A 19,890-nucleotide genomic window follows, 5' to 3' on the forward strand; every position below is an offset into this window, starting at 1 on the left:
AAATATATTACAGTATAATTTAGATACAATATATGTGTGTAGAACCGAATTTTTTGTTGCACAGTAAGAATTGGATTCAGAAGGTAAAAATAACAGTTTACATTCATTTCCCAGTCCTTTTCTGGATGTAGCTGGTTCTGTCCATCATTAATCAATTGGAATTGGATTAGCTCTTCTCTATGTTGAAGAAATCCACTTCCATCAGCATACATCCTCGTACAGTATCATTGTTGAAGTGTATAATGATCTTCTGGTTCTGCTCGTTTCACTCAGCATCAGTTGATGTAAGTCTCTCCAAGCCTCTCTGTATTTCTCCTGTTGGTCATTTCTTATAGAACAGTAATATTCCATAACATTCATATACCATAGTTTACCCAACCATTCTCCAATTGATGGACATCCATTCATCTTCCAGCTTCTAGCCACTATGAAAAGGGCTGCCACAAACATTTTGGCACATACAGGACCCTTTCCCTTCTCTAGTAGTTCCTTGGGGTATAAGCCCAGTAGTAGTATGGCTGGGTCAAAGGGTATGCACATTTTGATAACTTTTTGGGCATAATTCCAGATTGCTCTCCAGAATGGTTGGATTCTTTCACAACTCCACCAACAATGCATCAGTGTCCCAGTTTTCCCACAGCCCCTCCAACATTCATCGTTATTTGTTCCTGTCATTTTAGCCAATCTGACAGGTGTGTAATGATACCTCAGAGTTGTCTTAATTTGCATTTCTCTGATCAATAGTGATTTGGAACACTCTTTCATATGAGTGGAAATAGTTTTAATTTCATCATCTGAAAATTGTCTGTTCATATCCTTTGACCATTTATCAATTGGAGAATGGCTTGATTTCTTATAAATTAAAGTCAATTCTCTGTATATTTTGGAGATGAGGCCTTTATCAGAACCTTTAACTGTAAAAATTTTTTCCCAATTTGTTACTTCCCTTCTAATCTTGTTTGCATTAGTTTTGTTTGTGCAGAAACTTTTTAATTTGGTGTAATCAAAATGTTCTATTTTGTGATCAATAATGGTCTCTAGTTCTCCCTTGGACACAAACTCCTTCCTCCTCCACAAGTCTGAGAGGTAAACCATCCCATGTTCCTCCAATTTATTTATGATTTCGTTCTTTATGCCTAAATCTTGGACCCATTTTGATCTAATCTTAGTATGTGGTGTTAAATGTGGGTCCATGCCTAGTTTCTGCCATACTAATTTCCAGTTTTCCCAGCAGTTTTTGTCAAATAATGAATTCTTATCCCAAAATTTGGGATCTTTGGGTTTGTCAAAGATTAGATTGCTATTTTTATTCACTATCTTGTCCTGTGAACCTAACCTATGCCACTGATCAACTAGTCTATTTCTTAGCCAATACCAAATGGTTTTGGTGACTGTTGCTTTATAATATAGCTTTAAATCAGGTACACTTAGACCACCTTCCTCTGACTTTTTTTTCATTAGTTCCCTTGCAATTCTCGACCTTTTATTCTTCCATATGAATTTTGTTGTTATTTTTTCTAGGTCATTAAAATAGTTTCTTGGGAGTCTGATTGGTATAGCACTAAATAAATAGATTAGTTTGGGGAGTATTGTCATCTTTATTATATTCGCTCGGCCTATCCAAGAACATTGAATGTCTTTCCAATTATTTAAATCTGACTTTATTTTTGTGGCAAGTGTTTTGTAATTTTGCTCATATAATTCCTGACTCTCCTTTGGTAGATATATTCCCAAATATTTGATACTATCGACTGTTATTTTGAATGGAATTTCTCTTTGTATCTCTTGCTGTTGGATTGTGTTGGTAATGTATAAAAATCCTGAGGATTTATGTGGATTTATTTTGTATCCTGCGACTTTGCTAAAATTCTGAATTATTTCTAATAGCTTTTTAGCAGAGTCTTTGGGGTTCTCTAAGTATACCATCATGTCATCTGCGAAAAGTGACAATTTGATTTCTTCATTTCCTACTCTAATTCCTTGGATCTCTTTCTCGGCTCTTATTGCCAAGGCTAGAGTTTCTAGTACTATATTGAATAGTAATGGTGATAGTGGGCAACCTTGTTTCACTCCTGATCTTACAGGGAAAGGTTCTAGTTTATCACCATTACATATGATGTTTACTGAAGGTTTTAAATATATGCTCCTTATTATTTTAAGGAATAGTCCATTTATTCCTATACTCTCAAGCGTTTTTAGTAGGAATGGATGTTGGATTTTATCAAATGCCTTTTCTGCATCTATTGAGATGATCATATGGTTTTTATTAATTTGATTATTAATATGGTCAATTATACTAATAGTTTTCCTAATATTAAACCAGCCCTGCATTCCTGGTATAAATCCCACTTGGTCATAGTGTATTATCCTGGGGATGATTTTCTGAAGTCTATTTGCTAATATCTTATTTAAGATTTTAGCATCAATATTCATTAAGGAAATTGGTCTATAGTTTTCTTTCTCAGTTTTCGATCTACCTGGTTTAGGTATCAGTACCATGTCTGTGTCATAGAAGGAATTTGGTAGGACTCCTTCAATCCCTATTTTTTCAAATAGTTTACATAGCATTGGAGTTAGTTGTTCTTTAAATGTTTGGTAGAATTCACCTGTAAATCCATCTGGTCCTGGGGACTTTTTCTTAGGAAGTTGGTTAATAGCTTGGTCTATTTCTTTTTCTGAGATGGGACTATTTAAACTACTTACTTCTTCCTCTGTTAATCTGGGCAAGCTATATTTTTGAAGGTATTCTTCCATTTCATTTAAGTTATCGAATTTATCGGCATAAAGTTGAGCAAAGTAGCTCCTAACTATTGTTCTAATTTCCTCTTCATTAGTGGTGAGTTCACCCTTTTCATTTTCAAGACTATCAATTTGCTTTTTCTCTTTCCTTTTTTTAATCAGGTTTACTAAGGGTTTGTCTATTTTGTTGGTTTTTTCATAAAACCAACTCTTAGTTTTATTAATTAATTCAATAGTTTTTTTACTTTCAATTTTATTAATCTCACCTTTTATTTTTTGAATTTCAAGTTTTGTGTTTGTCTGGGGGTTTTTAATTTGTTCCTTTTCTAGCAATTTTAGTTGTAAACCCAATTCGTTGGCCCTCTCTTTCTCTATTTTATGCAGGTAGGCCTGTAGAGATATAAAACTTCCCCTAATTACTGCTTTGGCTGTATCCCACACATTTTGGTATGATGTCTCATTATTGTCATTTTCTTGGGTGAAGTTATTAATTATGTCTATGATTTGCTGTTTTACCCAATCATTCTTTAGTATAAGATTATTTAGTTTCCAATTATTTTTTGGTCTATTTTCCCCTGGCTTTTTATTAAATGTTATTTTGATTGCATTATGGTCTGAAAAGGATGCATTTACTATTTCTGCCTTACTGCATTTGATTTTGAGGTTTTTATGCCCTAGTATATGATCAATTTTTGTATAGGTTCCATGAACTGCTGAGAAGAAAGTATATTCCTTTCTGTCTCCATTTAGCTTTCGCCAAAGATCTATCATATCAAACTTTTCTAGTATTCTATTTACCTCTTTGACTTCTTTCTTATTTATTTTGTGGTTTGATTTATCTAATTCTGAGAGTGCAAGGTTGAGATCTCCCGCTATTATAGTTTTGCTATCTATTTCCTCTTGCAGCTCTCTTAATTTCTCTTTTAAGAATTTAGATGCTGCACCACTTGGTGCATACATGTTTAATATTGATACTGCTTCACTATTGATGCTTCCCTTTAGCAGGATATAATGCCCTTCCTTATCTCTTTTAATTAGATCAATTTTTGTTTTTGCTTGATCTGAGATGAGGATGGCTACTCCTGCTTTTTTGGTTTTGCCTGAAGCATAATAGATTCTGCTCCACCCTTTTACTTTTAGTTTGAATGTCTCATCCTGTTTCAGGTGTGTTTCCTGTAAACAACATATAGTAGGATTCTGACTTTTAATCCAGTCTGCTAACTGCTTCCTCTTTATGAGGCAGTTTGCCCCATTCACATTTATGGTTAGAAGGACTAATTCTATATTGCTTGCCATCCTATTAACCCCTGCTTATGCTTTTCCCCTTTCCTTCCCTTTTACCCTCCTATCCAGTATTAAACTGGTAAACACCACTTGCTTTTTACAGCCCTCCCTTTTTAGGATCCCTCCCCCACCTTAAAGATCCTCCCCTTATTTTACCCCTTTTCCTCGAAATTACTGTATTCCCTTCCCCTTAGCTTACTCCTTCCCTTTCACTTTTCAATGAAGTGGAAGAAGTTTCACCATAAATCGAATATGTCTATTGATACACGCTATGTTCATCTCCCTCCTTTCTTTCTCTCAGATATAATAGGTTACCTTTGCCTCTTCATGAGATGTAGTACCACCACTTTGTACTTTTTTATGATATAATCTCCTTTCCACCTCTATTTTCTAAGACAAATTGTACATATGTTCTTTACATATTTTTTTGACAGAAGTATAGTTCTCAAGATTTCTTTTTACCTTTTTTAGAAGTCTCTTGAGTTCTGTATTTGAAGATCAAACCTCTTATGTAGGTCTGGTTTTTTCATCAAAAATAGATGGAATTCATTTATTTCGTTAAATGTCCATCTTCTTCCCTGGAAAACGATGCTCATTCTTGCTGGGTAAGTTATTCTTGGCTGCATACCAAGTTCCTTAGCCTTTCGGAATATCATGTTCCAGGCCCTGCGTTCTTTTAATGTGGACGCTGCTAGATCCTGGGTTATCCTTATTGTGGATCCTCCATATCTGAATTGTTTTTTTCTAGCAGCTTCCAATATCTTTTCCTTTGTCTGATGGTTCTTGAACTTGGCCACTATATTTCTTGGCGTTTTGATTTTAGGGTCCCTTTCAGTAGGTGATCGATGAATTTTCTCAATGTCTATTTTACCCTCTGTTTCCAAAACGTCTGGGCAGTTCTCTTTGATAATTTCCTCGAAAATGGTGTCCAAGCTCTTTTTTTCCTCCCATTTTTCAGGGAGTCCGATTATTCTCAAATTGTCTCTCCTGGATCTGTTTTCCAGGTCTGTTGTCTTTCTGGTAAGGTACTTGACAGTCTTTTCAATTGTTTCATTTCTCTGGTTTTGCTTGACTCCCTCTTGGTTTCTCCTTGAGTCATTCATTTCTACTTGTTCCAGTCTAATTTTCAATGATGTATTTTCTTCACTCACTTTTTTTATATCTCTTTGTAATTGTCCAATTGAGTTTTTATCTTCTATGGAATTTTTTTCCATTTTATCCATTTTATTTTTTAGAGAGCTGATTTCTTTTTCCAGCTCACTAATCCTGTATTCCTTGGAGTTGTTTACCTTTTCCAGCTCACTAATCTTGTTTCTCAATGATTTGATTTCTTTATCCATTCTGTCTTTGAATGCATGGGATGACTTCTCCAGGCTCTCTTGCAAAGCTTCCCTTTCCTTTTCCCATTTCTCTTCCAGCTCTCTTGTGAGAGCCTTTTTGATTTCCTCTATGAGGTTCTTTTGTATTGAGGAGCAGCTTATATCCCTCCCAGGGGATACATCTGGGGACAGTCTGTTCCTAGTCTCCTCAGCATTTGAAGTCTGCTCCCTCTCCACACAAAAGCTGTCAATGGTTAGAGCCCTTTTGAATTTTTTATTCATTTTGTCAGAATCAAAGAAAACAAACTGACAAGAGAAGCAATTGGTCTGTTTTGCGGGGGATAGGGCTGGATGTTATTAATGGGCTTCCTCTACAGACTGGGGGTAGGGCAGCAGAGAGCCACTAACAGAACAGCAATGACTGTACTGAGTCTGCACTCTGAGGCTCCGAGAACGCACCGAGTCAGTCCAGGTGGGGGTTGGGGATGGCCGGGCTCTGAGAGACGCTGGCTTTCTGGGGTTTTAATCTTCACCTCCGGTGTTTACACCCTCTCCCTGCTCCTGGCTTGCTGCCAAGACGGAGCATCCACACTGGGGCAAAAGCCCTTTCACAGAAACTGCAGAGATCACACCCCTCCCCCTCCGGTCTGAGCTGTGTGAGCTGCCTGTCTTGCTCTGGCTGTCTGCCCTCAGTCTGCGCCCAGTCTGATTGACCCTCCCCCGAACAAACACAGACCTTTTCTGGCGACTTTCAAGGATGTCTTCTCTTGGTGATAATTTGTGGATTTCTTTCTGGGTCAAGCATTAAGTCTGAGGCTTGTCATGAAGTAAGTTCTGAGAGAAAGCGAGGAGCTCAAGCAGCTGTCTGCCTCCACGCCGCCATCTTAGCCGGAAGTCGATAAGTGAATTTTTAAATGAGTATAAGACTATTGTAAAACCATATTGATGTTTTGAATCCTAAATTCTATTTTAAGGTTGTGTAATGGCTTAGTGTTTTATGAGCTTGGGCCATGTTGTCAGCACCATCTCTTTAATCTTAACTTTGCCTCAAGCCAAAATAAATCTTAATGTTGTAAACTATGTGGTAACATAACTGCCTAGTTCAGTAGCTAACATTTCCCCCTCATAAATGTCACTAATATCTAGCTGTGGTGAAAAAAAGAAAGAATAAAGGAGAAAATACTTTTCTTTGTATTTGAAAGCTAAATGTGTGCTATGATAGAATGATATTAGGGATAAAAGCCATTGCATTTTTTCTTCTTTTATTTATTTTTATTCCAATATCAATATGAAATATGAAATAATAAATTTCAATAAAGTTTTCACTCAAGGTGTTCTCTTTCTTCCTCTTCTCTTCCATCCTTTCTTTTTCTCTAGTAAAGAAAATTAAAAGATGTTTATATTCTATTGTTATTATTGTAAAGGCTTTTTAAACATAATTCACTCTCTGGTTGTACCCAAATTATTTAGGTTATAATAAAAGGGCATTTGGTTTCCCTTGATGAATTGAAGTCAGACTATATCCTATTGAAATGAAAGAATTGTTGGTTATTATTTCTAAGGTACTCCTGTCAGTGATCTTAAAAAGAGAACAAAGACAAGTGCATAAAAACAAAAAAAAAAGACACACACACACATACAGACACAGAGAGATAGACACACAGAGATAGAGAAACAGAGAGAGACAGGGGGAGAGAGAGAGAGAGAGAGAGAGAGAGAGAGAGAGAGAGAGAGAGAGAGAGAGAGAGAGAGAGAGAGAGAAAGAGAGAAGAGGGGAGAGAGAGAGAGAGAGAGAGAGAGAGAGAGAGAGAGAGAGAGAGAGAGAGAGAGAGAGATAAAGGGAAGGTGAGAGGAAAGGAGAGGAAGGGAGGAGGGAGAAAGAGAGAGGGAGAAATTTAGAATTTCAGTTTATAGACCAGTGGACTTCAATTCCTTGCAGAATTATAGAACATGACATTTATCAGTTAATTAATAAACATTTAAGTACCCACAATGTGCCAGAATATGCTAGGTTCTAGAATTCAAAGATAAATATGTACAGCTCTGACCTCAAGGAATTTACATTATAACATAAAAATAACACCCAGGTCCAGAAAAGAGAGCAATGCTGACAAATCATTAATCAATGATGATCAAACCATTAATCATTAATCATGATTTCATCAAGAAAAGCCTCAAAGACTAACTAACCTCATTTTGTTTTATTGAGATTGAAGTGGGTAAAGGAAGAGAAAATAGTTATATAGCACCTACTATCTACTAGGCACTGTGATAAATAATTAACATATATCATCTCTTGATTTGATGCTCATAATAACCCTGCAAGGTAGATGCTATTATTATCCCCATTCTGTAGCTGATAAAACAGAGCTAAACAGGTTAAATGATTTTCCCAGTCACACAGCTAGTAAGCATCAGAGACTAGAATTGAATTCAGTTCTTCCTAATTCTAGCCTCAGCTCTCAAAACCTTATAACCTGGATACTTCAGAGTTGTTTATCAGAATTGGTAAGTCAGAGTAATTCTATAAATATATTTAATTAAATGGGTGTTATATAGGACAAAATCTCTCACGCTTTTCTTAAGGAAAAAAAATCAAATTAAATGTCTAAACCTAGTTAGTAGGTTTCCCTACTCTAGCCATTTTCATCGACTGTTCCTGATCCCTTAAATGCTCCCCCTCCTCATCTCAAATTAAAATTCCATATATGGAGGAAGCCTTTCCCAATTCCTTGTCTTTTCTCTGTCAATTATTTCAAACTTATTTTATATCTAGCACCTGTTTTTTTTTTTGTACATAGTTGTTTGCATGTTGTCTTTCCTATTAGATTGTGAGCTTCTAAGAAGAATGACTGTGTTTTACCTTTCTTTGTATCACTAGCACTTAACACAGTGTCTAACACACAGCAGCTACTTAATAGCTAGTCCTACTTGTCCCTAAACAGAAATCCCCTTGACCACATCCTTAATAAGTGGTCAACCTGATCATTCTCAAAAAGTTCTACAAAGGTGAGTGACTCAACATCCCCCAGAAATAGCCCATTCTACTTTTGTGAAGCTTTAAATTTTAGGATTTTTTTCCTTACATTAAACTCAACTTGGCCTCTCTCTAGCATGTCCCCTTGGTTCCCTCTGGGTCAAACTTTTATCTTTTTTCCTCATGATAGCTATTCTAATATGGAAAACTGCTCTACCAGGATTCTTAGTATTATCTTCCCCAGATTAGTAATTCCCAGTTGAATTTCTACAGGATATTTGAGTGGTATGCCTGTCAAATTACATTAATCTATTATCTGGGTTTCTGTCTCTTTTTCTCTGTGTGTCTCTGTCTGTGTCTCTGTATCTTTGTCTCTCTGTCTCTGTCTCTCATTGTCTCTGTGTTACTCTCTATTACTCTCTCTGTCTTTCTCTTTGTTTCTCTCTCTGTCTCTGTTTCTTTCACTTACCATAGCAGCATCTCTAAACTTCCCTCCCTTTTCTCCCCTTCTCAGGTAAGAACATTGTCTGGGTTTTTTTTTTTTTTTTTTTTTTTTACTGAAAAAAAAAATGAGGTCATTTTCTGAGATTTGGTTCTTCTTTCTGGCTCCTCATCTCACATCATCCATATAACCCGCTGTCCTATTTTTTCCTTCACTCCTCAATCATATGTAGAGGTCACCCTGCTCCTTACTAAGACAAACTCCTGCACATGCAGAAATGGTCCCATCCTTTCTTTTTCAGTACAATACCCTTTTTATTATCCTTCCTCTCTCTCTTATCATCAATCTTTTCTCTAAGGGTTGCTTTCCTAATGCCTAAGAACGATCCATTTTGATTCCATCCTGAAAAAAAAAAAAACAAAAAACAAAACACCTCATTTGATCCATTCCAATTTGCTGTTATCCCATACCTCTCCTCCCATTTTTTGGGGGGTAACCTTCTTGAGAAAGCCATCTACAAAAATAAGTGCCTCCACACTTTTCCTCTCCCTCTCTTCTTAACTCTTTAAATTTTATCTTAGCCCACCATTAGAAAGAATCTGCTCTCTTTAAAGTTATTACTGATCTACTAATCTCCGAATCTATAGCCCTTTGTTCAGTCCTCACTATTATTGATCTTTCTGTTACATTTGACACAGTTTATCATCATCTTTCCCAGGACACTCTTTTCTCTAGGTTTTTGTGACACTACTTTTTCTAGATTTTCTTCTTAACCTATCGGATCAGTCTTTTTCAGACCCTTCTGCTGAGATCTTCACATATATCATACCTGTCATTCATGAGTGTTCTATGGGGTTCTGTCCTGTTACCTTTTTTCTCCTCTTTCTATACCATTTCACTTGATGATCTCACCAGCTTCCATAGATTTAATCAGAATTTCTTTGCCAACAATTCTCAAATTAACTTATCCAGCCTAGCCTCTTTGTTGACCTCCAATCTTACAATTAAACTGATCAATATAGATACATACTAGTATAATAACATGGCTTTGAAAAATCAAGAAAAATCTTACAGAAAGTATGAATATGACCTTAGTGAAATTTTATGCATATTAGTAATAATTAAACTGGGAAGTTCTTGTTTCCTGATGTCAAAACTCATATTGAACCAAGGAAGAATTTGTATTATAGTTTTATTTAAGAAAATATGTTAATGTTAGTAACAATTGCTTTACAATGAATTTGTGAAATGAGTCACAGGACAAGATGCTGAGATTCTAGTATTCTGGCTACTGTAGGGTTACTCTGAGAGAATTTTTAATAAGCTTTGTATTTAACATGTATATTAATGGGTTTGATCACCATAGCAGAAAGGCATGGTGCTAATGATAAAGCCATGTTAGTTGTCTGATTAATGAAAGGAGGGTGGAAAGAATTTGCTACAGAAACTGAGCTACTTTGTCTAGAATCTCTAATCATTATAATTTATTAAGGGAAACTTTCCCCTGCACCCTGAGTCAAGTTTGCTGAATTCTTTCACAACCTAATTTATTTTCTCACTTGCTTCAAAAGTTTTCAAGGGAGATTTTTTTCCAAAGGATAGAAATAGGAAAATAATAGTGCTATCAAAATGAAACTGAAAATATAAGCAATGAAAAGTGGATCATAAACTCTGGCATTTTCTATAATCGTATCATGTGGCATATAGGAAAATACAGGATAAGAAAACATATTCATTGGTGCTATTGTTAATTTCACTGGGGATTTAAATACGATTTTATGACGCATTCTTTCAAAACATCTAATAGCCCATAAATAGAATCACTACTTCACTCTATTCTTGCCTACTGGAGCCTATCCTGGCAGACAACACTTGGCATTTCTCTATTATATGGAACAGTTCACAAACACATTTATATCTCAAAGTCTATTTTTTTGCAATAACAAGTTTTATACGATCATCACATCACGTCAGTGATTAGCAAAAAGTTCTTTAATAATGGTTTATTAATTGTTTAATGTTGCATTCCAGATATAACTTGGCAATGGGCATAGTGCTGGATCCCCTAAAGAAAATTCTCCTCTTCTTCATGACTCCCATCTTCATCTACTTGCTCCCCATTATTTTTGTCTCATGTTGCTCCATTAGGCTTTGATTGCTTACTAACATCCTTCATTGTCTGCCATATTCCCTTCTCACTATAAAGATTTGCTATTCCCAATCCATTTCAATATAAGAGATGGAAAAACCTCTTGTCTTAGAGCTGAGCTCTTAAGGATATTCATTAAAGAGTGCCCATGTTTATTTATCCTTATGTCTGAAATGATATTCCCATTAAATTTTTATGAATCTTTTAAAGTCCAACTCATGTACCCTTCCCCCCCCCCAAGTGGGTAATGTTTTTTTCCTCTCATGCTTTCATACTGTTTTCTTTGTACCTGTCTTTTGCCATTATTATAGACTAATGTGTTTTGGGGCATATATTTCTTTTGCACTAGACGGTCCATGAGGGCAGGGAGCCAAGGTATATCTAAATTGTATATCTCCTCCTCCCCCCCTACCCTGAGAGTTTAGTATAGTGTCTGGTACTAGTAGTCACTTGATTCTTTTTTTTTTTTTTTTGGTATTGTATTACAGGTATCTGTACCAGCAGAACTGGTATAAAAGTTCCCCTTTTCTCTAGAGAGTAGAAATTCTGAGATGATACATTATAGTATTATGCATAAGGAGATTGAAGGGACTTTAAAGAACATTTATTCCACCCTTCCTTTTCATTTTACAAATGAGAAACTGAATCCATGAAGGTCAAGTGCGTGGGACTTGGACTCCAAAGTTGTTGTTCTTTTTTTCTTCTACCGTGTTAATAAGGGCAAATTATAATAAGAGTCCTTACCCTAAATTCTGTAAGCTCATTTTTTTATTAAACAATTTTGATAACTATTTAAATATAATTAATGTCTTTTATAATATTATTTTTATTATTTTATAAATTTTATACATATTTTATTTATTTTATACATGAAAAAACTTTTTTTGATTAGTAGCCTATAGGAATAACCAGACTGCCAAGAGTCCTTCATGTGAAAAAAAAAGAACCCTTGAAAAAGAATCATTTTAGCTTGATTTGTTAGGATAATTACTACTTATTTATCAATCTAAGCTAGTTAGCTTTATAAACTAACTAATTTTTTTCAGATAATTTCCAAAATATCACTTCATAATGTGAGGGCGAATGAAGATATAGACTCAATGAGTATAAATTAAATTAGATTATTAAAATTATTAAAGATTTTTGTCAATTTGTTATTGTTGTTCAGTCTTTTTGGTCAAATCCAATTCTTTATGACCCATTTTAGGTTTTCTTCATAAAGATGCTGAAGGGATTTGTTATTTCTTTCCCAGCTCATTTTACAGATGAGGAAACTGAGACAAACAGGATTAAGTGACCTGCATAAGCTCACACAACTAATTAGTCTCTGAGATTGGATTTGAGTTCAGGTCTACCTGGCTCCAGATCTGGTACTTTTTTTTTTTTTACTGTACACCTTGGTATCCCATCATCATATTATTTTCTTTTAAAACTTTAGTATGTAGTAGTATAGGATAAATAACATAGAACCTAGAATCAAGAGATTCCTGTATCTTGTCTTTGACACTTATTGAATATATTCCCACAAACCCTAGTGACCCCAGACATGTTATTTTCCTTTTTTAGTAACCCAAGCAACTCCTCAACAGTTAGAGTTGCAGAAGTCACTGAACCAAATTGAGAGTAGGGAATTTCTTTAATGGTGAGCTTACTATACTGGTTTAATGATAGGTATAGACAAAACAGACACCTATAATACTTGCTTCACTGGATAAGTGTGTTGATCAAATGAAAGCATACATTTAATTCATACACATGTTATTTAATCTTAAAATACCAGCTGTACTTATTGCATCTAAGTTCTATCATTCCTTTTGGGTGTGTTTCCCTTTCTCTCTGCCCATCAAGCCTCTGAATTTAATAAATGGTTTCAAAAGGTTTCTGGGTCCAACAGATTTCTTACCCTATAGTCAAGCTAGTGATTGGTTCTCTTAGCTTGGGTGGTCCTTTAGGGTCTTTGATTTAGGGTCTTTGAATGAAGAAAATATCAGAGTTGATGTGCTATTGTCTCAGTACAGGGTCACCTATTTACTAGGACTGAGTAGCAGAGAAATAATTTAGTGAAGATATTATGGTAATAGAAGTGTTGGGAAAAAAAAAGCTTACTAAGATAATATGGAAATCATAGATTAGATCTGGAAGAGACCTTAGAGGCCACTGAGTTTAATTGAGGCTCATAAAGCTTTAGTGATTTACATAGTAAGTAATTAAAGAGATTTTATTCTTACTCAGTCCTTCCTGATATTACATCTTGTGTGTTGTCCACTACACTGCCTTTTCATCACTTTATATTAATGTAGTTCTCACCAGTCAGCTAACTCTCCAGATGAATGCTTACTTCCTTATGGGGTACTTTTAAATGAATATGTGATCACTAAAGTGAAACATAAGTAATAGGTTTTTAGCACTGACAATTATATCTTTTAATGCTATTATATTTATTAAACATTAAAATAGAATTTCAAATAAATTTAAATTTATGCTTCATTGTTGACATTTAAAAAGATGTCCATTCTGAACTTTAGCTCCAGTTATTAATGTTGTCATTGTTTCTAAGTAACTTCATTTTTAGGTTCAGTGCCCTCTGAGGTATCACAAGATTAGAAAAAAATGAGTGAGGAGCTGCCAGAAGCTCATTGCTGTATCTTGACCACCATCTTAGCCTCAAATTGAATTTGAAACTAGCATCCTGTTCAAATGGCTCCTCTGGAGAGATATTGGCAATCAAGAGAGACCCTGCTTTGGCCTCTGTTTTCTGTTGGTAATACTTCCTCTGGAGAAGGGAAATAATTCATAGCATAATTGAGTAAGGTCCACAATTTCTTGAGTATTTCAGGCTGTCCTTTCCAAAGTGTAAGGTCGAGGAATAAATCTAACTAGAAGAATGTCATGAGCACCATCAACTATAGTTTTTCGTAAAAATGAACTTGACATCCTACAGATATACAAAGACAGACATAAAACTCTGATGCAGACACATTTTTAAAAGAGAGAGGGAGAGAGATGGTAGGAAGGTCAACGTTAAAATCCTCAAAAAATTCAAACATTTGTTTTGGAGAAGCCTTAATACTGATTGCTGAGCTTAATACTTGGTTGTAATTACCATGAATTAAAATTGCTTTTGTTAAAATAGCACATTTCAAACCTTTCTCAATAGAATGATTTGGGAGGAAAACATTATCCAAAACTATTTGGTTCTTATTCTTGATCTTTTTTTCTTCCCCCAGTTTCCTGGTTGAATGATCTCAGTAATTTGTTTTTTAAAATGTAATTATATCTCTTCTTCATTTCTGAAGATAATTCTTGAATATTCTAGGCTATATACTGATTTAAATCCCCCATTAGGAACTGTTCTTCTTCAGTCTGTAAGAATGCCATAGCTAACTCAAGTTGAACTTGACCTTGGCTAGCTCCAGTGAGCAATTTGGGCTCCATGGATGTTTTTCTAACTCTTTGATAACTGAGAATAAATGAGGAGAGCTTGTACTGTACAACTTGCATCGAATGGCCATCTATTCTGAAATTTTCTATCAGAAAGACAAAGAGCTAAATCAGTCCTACTCAATGTGACACTTAAGAAGAAAGACTACTTGGTTCAGAAATAAAATAAATTTATTTATGCCAAAATAACCTACTTTAGGAAGAGAGCTATAAGGCTAAAACTATCTCAGAAGAGCTATAGGCTGTTTGCAGTATCAAAGTGACTCTGATGTTCTTTGTAAAAGACTTAGTTTCTTTTACAATTTCCTAACACATACAAGCCAACTATTTTACTGAAGATATACAGTGACTTTTGGTATTCTATGAAATAAATATCAGAGTAAGGATTCAGATAAAATGAGAAAGGATTAACACATGTTAAAAATGAAGTTCCTGGATATGTTCATTCATGAAATAATTTTCTTTTCTAAAAGGTGAGTTCATTGGTGTAGGGAACTGTAATTTTAGAACCCCAACATAGCAGAAAGGCAAATAACTAAAATATTAAAGAGATATGTGAGGCAATGAGAAGTAAAGCATTTTGCCCCTGGATCACCCAGTTAGTATGTGCCAAATGTAAGATTTGAAGCTAATTTTTCCTAATTCCCCTCCCTCTATGCATTATGCCATACTTTCACATACTTGTATTATCTATTAGTTTAACCAATGGATCTGATGAAGTCCTGAGTAACTAATTAGGTAGGTTTGAACTATTGATAAGGTTACTCTGAGGCAAATAGGGAAGTGCAATGATGAGGATCAGCTCAACCTTATGGTCCTATCCTCTGTGGAGGTAGTAGATAGCCCTACCTTGATGTGTGCAGTCAGAAATCCATGTAAATTTATGTCAAACCCCTGAAGTTAATTTTTCCTTATAAATCTGTTTATGGCCCACATCATCCTGGCTAAACCCTTTTTGTGTTAAACTTGCTATGACTTTCAGTGTCTTCCTTCTCATCTTCCCACCATGTCTCATGGTGTTTTTCTCCTTCTAACTATTTTAGAGAGCTAAATATGGAATTAGATTGCCAGTTAAGAGAATGCTCCCACTTTAGGCATTATTGCCTTTTGCTTGGTTACTTGTGAGTTCCACTAGGGAATTTATCTTTTCCATTGTTAATTGTTGTATGTTCTTCCAACTCTATTTCATATTAACCACTTCTGTTGTCTATTTTATTGCTTCATTTTGTCTTTAACCTCTTCTCAAAAATAAACCTACCTTTGGCAAAGAGAATGGCCATTGTGAATTCTTCACAAGGCCAAATCCCAACATTTGTGACTATATCAATCTTGTTGTACTCCAGACACATAAGATATATATATATATATATATATATATATATATATATATATATATATATATATATATATATATATATATATATATATATAAAGTGAGAATTAATACTTATTACCAATTAGCTAATACATTTTCCTAATAATAACAGCTTATATTTACATAGAATTTTATAATTAAAATATTACATAAATTATATAATTCAATACTCACAACAACCCTGTGAAATACGAAATACAAATATTAACTCCTAATTCTATTGCAGGAGAGTAGTCACAACAGAGGCTTGAATCCAGGGCTTCTAAATCTGAGTCCAAGGTTCTGGGCACTGAAAGTTAAAACTTTTTCTAGGACATATAATGACCTATTCCTGCCAGATATGTGTTTAACTTTATGACCTCAAGATTTATTCTCTGCTATTTTACTTTTGGAGGACTCTTATCATCAATTAGACCAACATGCTAATGGTAAGAACTGATTCATTCATAAAAGTGAAACTTTGGCTTTGTTTTTAAACAATGGATCTCTTTCCAGCTTTGGATGAAAATCAGACGGTGTTGGACTTTTTCTGAAGCTGTGTAGTAGTAGAGAACCAGGAGCTATTCTTTCCTTTTAATTATGTTGCTTAGTGGAGGAAGCTCTAGGAGATATGGGATTGGGAATTTAGGAGCATACACAGCAGCTCCAGGCAGTATTGTTAAATGAAAGCATGAATACATAATAATAAAAACCATAGAATGAAAAGTTTTTTCCTCATTTAATTCTAAATATGCTGTAACCCAAGGGTAGTTTTGGGAGTCTTTCTACATACAATTAGATTATTGCAAAGAACTAAAAAAAAAAGAGTAAATTGAAGGCCAGGGAAGGACAGATAAAAGGAGGCTAAATTCCACTGAACATTTTTAATCAGCTTTCTTTTATTCTCTTGGTGGGGCATGATAAAAAGGTGAGGGAAAAACTGGTGCTTAAAAATCTTTGTGAAAAGCGGCATATAACCTAATAAGTAACGTTTATTAATTATCTGCATCATTATTTTCTCTTCAAAAGGAACTCTCTGTGTCTTCAAAGGCAAAGTAATCTTACTTTTCTGATTTACAGATTCCTAATACTACTCTAATATTATAGAATATAGGCAGGGATGTTTGTTACATAGTAGAATTAAATGAGGACCAATAAATTAATTGGCCATTTTGAACCTTTACAATGGTTTTTGTGAAGAATGTTTGCTAATGATGATGGTGGGCATGTGGACTTCCTATTTTCTATGGTCAAAGTCATATATTTATATGTTATCATTTTCAACCTATTTTTATAGCCTTTTTTTCTACATTTCTCCTCTTTCTGAATTCTGTAATCCATCCAAAGTAGCCTTTTTGTTGTTGCTGTTGTTGCTCCTAATATATAACAATCGATCTCCCATTTCCAGGTCTTTGTAGAGGTTATTTTTCATGCTAGGGTTACACTCTCCTTACTTTTGCCTCATAGAATCTCATGTTTCCTTCAAAATTCAACTTAAGCACCAATTTCTACATTTAGCCTTTCCAGATCCCACCCTAATCCCAGTTGTTTGCATTTTTTCTACTCCCCTCCCCAAATTACCTGGTTACATATACATACATGTATATATGCATGTATATATATATGTATATATATATCATATACATATATTGTCACTCTGCTAAAAGGAGAAAATGCCACATTTTTGTCTTTATTTGCTTAGTGTCTAGAATAGTGACTGGCACACAGCAGATCTTTAATAAATACTTGAATGATTGAACATCTGGTTCATTTCCCTGTTTAACCAGATAAAGTGAGGCTGAGTATTTTGCCTAAAGTCATAGAATTATTTATCATAGTATATCTTCCATAATAGCTCAGTGCTACATTTTCCTCCTGTCTGCAAAAACAGCAAAACAAGTTCTATAGTTATTTTTTGTTGTTGAAAATAAGCCCATAGTTCTCCTTTTCTAAATTCTGATGGTTATATTGGCATTTTCCAAAGCTTTCATCTTTAAAATCCAATGAGATATCCAAGTTTATCTTGTGTAACAAAGGCCAGGTCCTAGTACATCCAAATTTTATTCATTCCCACAAGTTTCCAGACGTTCCAGTTGTACTTCTTGGACAACTGGAAAAGATTCTTGTTGAATCTTTTTTTTTTCCGTTCATTTCTGACTCTTTGTGACCTAATTTGAGGTTTTCTTGGCAAAGTTATTGAAATGGTCTGTCATTTCCTTTTCTAGCTCATTTTATCGATGAGGAACTGAGGAAAAAAGGTTAAGTGATTTGCCCAGCTAGTGTCTGAGACCAAACTTAGGAAGATGAGTCTTCCAGACTTGAGACCTGATAGTCTGTCCACTGAACCATCAAGAATTTCTTGGTAATCTCAATAAAAAGGTACATAAAATGTTATTTAGACAAAGTCATTTTTTTAAAAGGTGTAATTTACTAAGGACAATTCCACTTGTAAAGGTGACTCAATTTACAAATAGGCTGTGTTCCCAAAGTTTCCCAATAAATCAGTAGCTTGGAACTAAGACACTTCTTTCCTCTCATCCCCTCCCCCCCCAACAAATAAAAAAACAACAACAATGAAATTAATGGAAGTTATATTCGCAGCCTAAAAAAAAACAAAACAAAAACAAAAACAAAAAAAACAAAAAAAAAACAAGCTTCTTTAATCTACATTTTGGTGGAAATATTATACATTTGGAATAAAAACTAAAATTATATTATCCTATTGCAAAAATAGTGATTAAACATCAGGAAATATTTTGGAAAAAATGGATCTGGCATGATAGTGCTTGAAAGAAAATGAATTTAATTACAGGAATATTCTATAAATTTGCAAACATTCTAGAAAGGGACTTGTGGAACTTAATAGTTATTATTATTAATAGTTCTTGATAGTTTTAAAACTATATTTATAATTTTCATTTTATAATTGTAATTTTCTTTTTCCTTGATAGAGTATCATGAGCACTGCTTTCAGTTGTTTATCATCTCACTATGGATCTAAAGGAAAGATAGCAAATAGGAGAAAAGAAGAGAGCAATTTTCCTGATTGTGGTCAAAACTGAAAGAGCTAGAAAGATAGGAATCAAATGTAAGGAATATTATATAAGATTTGGATGCCAGAGAAGTAACTGAACTATGAATGATGAAAGGTAAAAGAAAACAAGGGATAAATGTATATTGCAAATCCCCTATGGTTTAGAAATTCAAAAATAAGAGAAATTATACTGGAATAATCAATCAACTATTGTATAATTAGCATATATTTGTTAAGCACTTTATTAAGTGCCAAGGTCTATGCTAAACTCTAAGATTATAAAGAAAAAAAAAAAAAAAGAAACTTTCCTTGCTCTCAAGATTACGTTTGAATAGATAAAACCTTTCTTTGTGTCTCTGTCTGTCTCTCTGTCTCTCACTGTCTCTGTCTCTCTGTCTCTCTCTCTTCCCCGCCCATAACACAGGAGAGCAGATGCAGAATAGATGGGAGGTTAATTTGAGAGAATGTGGCCCTGGTAGCTGAGGGAGGGCCAGTGAAAGCCTTTTCAAGGAGGTGGTAAATGAGCTGAGTTCTTAAGACTAGGATTCCAAGAATCTGAGTCCAAAAAAGAGAGCCTTTTATGGCTCATTGGGAGGAATCAGGACAGATCAGTTGCTGTTGCAAGAAAGCTAATGTGGTAGAAGTGAGGACCCTTGATTGGGCCCTTGGGTGTTCTAATTTAAAGAGTGACTGTATTTTCAAATTCTAAGGGTTCTCCAGCTGCATTTTTTAAAATATAAAAAACTGTAATGAGAGATAACATGTTTATTAGAGAGCTAAGTCAGGAAGACCTGAGATATTTAATAGCTATGTGAACTGAGAGATTCACTTAACCTCTCTGACCTTTAGTTCCTTTACCTATAATTTGGCAGGTTGCTGTGATGATCAGGTGATATGTTATATTTAAATTGCTTTGCCAAACTGAATGTTCTATATAAATGTGGCAATTGTTATTAGAGAAAGACATTTCCATTTCAAGTTATGGGAAATTATGGGGAAAGTGCCCTATATTTGGTTGATGAGCAACATGACATAGCATATAGAAAATGCATCCTTGCTATTAAAATCAAGAATTTGTGGATTAAAAACTCATTTCTGATACTAAACGCCACTCTGACCCTGAGTAAGTTATTTAATCTCTCATTGCATGA

Source organism: Sminthopsis crassicaudata, chromosome 4 (assembly GCF_048593235.1).
Source record: "Sminthopsis crassicaudata isolate SCR6 chromosome 4, ASM4859323v1, whole genome shotgun sequence".
Classification (NCBI taxonomy): domain Eukaryota; kingdom Metazoa; phylum Chordata; class Mammalia; order Dasyuromorphia; family Dasyuridae; genus Sminthopsis; species Sminthopsis crassicaudata.